Raw genomic sequence first — 4,456 nt, 5'->3', positions numbered from 1 at the left:
ACCATGGCACACATTTACCTATGTCACAAACCTGTGCATTCTGCACATGCATCCCTGAACTTAAAATAAAAGTTGAAGAAAAAAAAAGATGGGAGAAGTAGGCCAGGGTCAGCCAAGTAGGGCTTTTAAGACTATGATTAGGGTTCAGATTTTACTCTATTATGAAAAGGTCTTAAGGAGTTTTGAACAGGAGAATAACAATAATTCATACACATTTTTAAAGGCACATTTGGCTGCTGTATAGAGAATAAATTATAGAGTAGCAAGAATGAAAGTCAAGAACCAGTTAGGACCTATTGTAAATAGTTCAGGGGAAAGACTACTGTAGCCTCAAGTACAGTGGCAGATACAGAAATGGTGAAATGTACTCAGATTCAGGATACAGTTTGAAGACAAAACCACAGAAATTAAGAATGCTTCCAAGGTTTTAAAATAAACTGGGGGATAACTGAAATAGGGAATAGTAGATTGGGAGGTAGAGTATTGCAGCTTATAGTTCTTTTCTGGGCATGTTAAGTGGGTGCTAACCCTTAGACTGTGAATGGAGATGTTAAGTGGGCAGTTGGACAATACAATTCTGAAGCTCTGTAGAGAGGACAAGCCTGGGAATATAAATTTAGGAGTCATCAGCATATCAATGGTAAAAAAGAATGAATGACACCATCAAAGAAGTGAGACTGAATGACATTATCAAAAAAGAAACAGTAGATAGATACTAAAGAAAGGTCTAATAACTATTTGTATTTGAACCTTTGACTTTAGCTCTGCTTTGAGAAACCCAACTAAGAGAGCGCGGATGGAGGATGAGAACACAATGTGGCAGGCAAGTTAAATGGGGGAGGCAATGCATCTTTCAAATATCTAAAGATGGCACAAATCTGTATCATTCTCCCAGGTCTGGGTACTGCTTTTTATTCATATCTTGGTGTGGAAGGGAAGTTCCAGGAGCTTCTGCTTGGTCTTTCCTACCTTGCTCACTCCATAGATTAGAGAGCCAAGGCGGGGATTCTGCTCATTCCTGAGTGTGTCTATTCAATTATACAGCTGGGGAAATAGTCACAGCATAAGCCACAGTTGGTCCAAACTCCATCTGACTGTCAGAAGACCCCACTGTGACATGGACTAATCTGCAAAAATGAAACTACTCAAAGCCAACTTGGATGTCACCAAGTGCTGTCACATATGACTGAATGATTCATAGCCCTGAAAGGGCTCCCAGCTGAGGGAGCAGGTGGGGACAGACGTCCAGCCCATGTTCCATTTGCTGAACTATGGCAGAAACTACTGGAATATTCTTCAAAATACTACTGGGGAGACAAAATAGATATTGGTCAATGAAAAATGGGAAATCTTGAAAGCTTTTAAAACACAGGTAAACTGCTATACACTTTAAAGCTTTTTAAAAGAAGCATGTAAATTTGGCTATTGCTCATTTGGAAGACAGGACATTTGGCAAACTGTCTTCTGCAAAATGACCTTGAGCTGTGTATTGTATATCAGTTGCACTTACCATCTTGTCTTGGTAGGGGACTGGTGTGGTAGAAATGACACAGAGATGAGAACCACACAGACCTGAGTTTTACCCAGCTCTGTCACATGTCACCTGAGTGATCACACTCCTCTCCCAGCATTCAATTCTTCATCTATAAAATGAGGTTAGAGATAACTCCTTTCTGGTGCATCTGTTGTAAGACTTTGTGCTAATGTATAATGAGGACTTATCCAGCACCTAGCACACAAGGGACAGATAGCAAAGAGTTACAAGAGCATAAGAACAGGAATGAGCTAGCAGTATTTTCACTATACACAAAAAGTATTCATGGACCTTTTCTCATTTAATCCCACATTAGCTCTGTTAGTGAGCAGAGTATTATGCCCTTTTTATATAGATAAACAAACTTGGGTACAGATAGGTTAAATTATTTAAAAGGATCAAATATAGTAAGTGCATGACAGAGTCAAGATTCAGACTCAGGTTTTCTGACTCTAGAGAGTATAAGCTCATGAGAGATGGCTGGCAAGAGTTCTATGTGCCCCCAAATCCCTCCCAGCACTCACAGTAGACTCCTAGTGGCCCCAAAACAGTAAACACAAAGTTGATTTTTAATATATCTTAGGTAAAAGTCATACAAGAATTATACCCTTTTTATGGCTTGCATGGCTTTGATAAATGTTCTCTGCCAATACCATTTTTGTCATCTGAAAAAATGGCAATGAAAATTGTAGCTACCACATACGGTTGCCATGAGCATTATCTGGTTTCAGACACATTTTTTTAGTACAGTATCTGACACATGACACTCAATAATATAGTCGTTGCTATTATTACTAACAAATACTACTTATTAAAATGACCATTTTTTTTAACCTCAGCTCAAATATTTCTGCCTTTTCTAAGACTTCCCTGACCCTATGCTCACATCTACCTCTAGGTTAAAATTAATCTTCCCTTTCGTCTGTCGATGAACATGGGGTTGTTTCCGTATCTTGGCTACTGTGGATAATGCTGCAATGAATGTGGGTGTGCAGGTATCTCTTTGAGATCCTGATATCAATTCATTGGGATATATACCCAGAAGTGAGATTGCTGGATCATATGGTAGCTCTATTTTAAGGAACTGCATTACTGTTTTCCATAGAGGCTGCACTATTTTTACTTTCTAACCAACAGTGGACAAGAGTTCCAACTTCTCCCTAACCTCACAAACACTTGTTATCTTTTGTGATTTTTGTTTTGTTTTTTTAATAATAGTCATCTAAACTGATGTGAAATAATATCTCATTGTGGTTTTGATTTGCCTTTCTCTAATGATTATCAATGTTAAACAACTTGGTACAAATGTGTTGGCCAAATACATACGATGGAACATTACTCAGCCTTTAAAAATAAGAAAATCCTACCATTTGCCACAACATGGATGGACCTGGAAAAAAATTATGCTAAGTAAAATAAGTGAGTCACAGAAAGACAAATACTGCAAATTTATCTTACAAAAGATGTCTAAAGAGTCATATAGAAGTAGACAATAGAATGGTGGTTATGAGGGGATGGGGAATTGTTGTTTAATGGGTATGAAGTTACAGTTACCCAAAATAAGGAAGTTCCAGAAATCTGCTGTACAACACAGCCTGTAGTTAAAAATAAAATATTGTACCTTACAAATTTGTTAAGAGGGTGTATGAGTCAAGGTTCTCTAGAGGGACAGGACTAATAGGGTAGATGTATATATGAAGGGGAGTTTATTAAGGAGTATGGACTTACAGAATCACAAGATGAAGTCCCACAATAGGCTGTCTGTCTGCAAGCTGAGGAGCAAGGACGCCAGTCCAAGTCCCAAAACCTCAAAAGTAGGGAAGCCGACAATGCAGCCTTCAGTCTGTGGCCGAAGGTCTGAGAGACCCTGGCAAACGACTGGTGTTAAGTCCAAGAGTCCAAAAGCTGAATAACTTGGGATCCGATGATTGAGGGCCGGAGGCATCCAGCATGGGAGAAAGGTGAAGGCTGGAAGAATCAACAAGTCCCCTCTCTCCAATTTCTTCTGGCTGCTTTATTCTGGCCACACTGGCAGCTGAATAGATGGTGCCCATCCAGATTGAGGGTGACTCTGCCTCTTAGTCCACTGACTCAAATGTTAATCTCCTTTGGCAACACCCTCAGACACACCCAGGAACAATACTTTGCATCCTTCAATCCAATCAAGTTGACAGTATTAACCATCACAGAGGGTAAATCTCATGTTAAGTGTTCTTACTATAAAAACAAGCACACACACAAACAACAACAAACAAAACAAAGAGACATAAGAAAACTTTTAGCGGTGATGCACAGCTTCATTATCTTGATTGTGGTGATGGTAGCAGGAGTGTATACATACGTCCAAACTCTGCAAATTGTATACATTTATGGTGTGCAGTTTTTGTATACCCATTATGCCTCAACAAAGCTAAAGAGAAATTAATTCTCTCCTTTTAGGTGCTTTCCTAGCTGTAAGTTTCATAGTATTTGCTTAATGTCTTATCCTAGAGTTACTCTTGCATGTGTATGCTTGCTCACTAGACCCCTGCTAACCAGGTTTCATTCACCTTCCAAAAGCATTTTATATGCATTGCTTAAACATGTTGAGATCACTTTTTCTTCCTTTTCCTTCTTCCAATCCTCCACCCCCACCACACTGCCAAGACCTCCCGAAGAGATTATGTTCTATCCAAAACCCAACCTATTCCTTTCAGCTACAGGAGAATTTTATTAAACATGTGGTAACACTAATAAATTCTATCCAATAGAACTTTACAGTTTATAAGGTGTTTTCACTTTCATGATCCATTTTATCATTCATTTTTAAACCCAGATATTGTCCTAATGGACCCAGGATGCAAAGGAGGAGGAAAGCTGCTGTCTCTGCTGTTAAGCGTTGCTTTGAGATGATGATCAGACCTTTCTGCTTCTCAGTACTGA

At 39.1% G+C, this 4,456-nt stretch overlaps 1 long non-coding RNA gene across 1 annotated transcript; it reads right to left on the bottom strand.

Annotated features, from left to right (window-relative positions):
• Positions 1-908: 908 nt before the first annotated feature.
• Positions 909-3,751, bottom strand: LOC123571828 (uncharacterized). Its single transcript, XR_006696094.3, has 2 exons — positions 3,263-3,751; positions 909-1,729 (listed from the first exon to the last, which is right to left on the bottom strand). It is a non-coding gene; the product is annotated as an uncharacterized lncRNA (long non-coding RNA).
• Between the last annotated feature and the right edge of the window lie 705 nt (positions 3,752-4,456).

This window comes from Macaca fascicularis, chromosome 1 (genome assembly GCF_037993035.2).
Source record: "Macaca fascicularis isolate 582-1 chromosome 1, T2T-MFA8v1.1".
Lineage (NCBI taxonomy): Eukaryota > Metazoa > Chordata > Mammalia > Primates > Cercopithecidae > Macaca > Macaca fascicularis.
The sequence above is the reverse complement of the archived record's forward strand: the minus strand, read 5'-3'. Positions and strand labels throughout refer to the sequence as shown.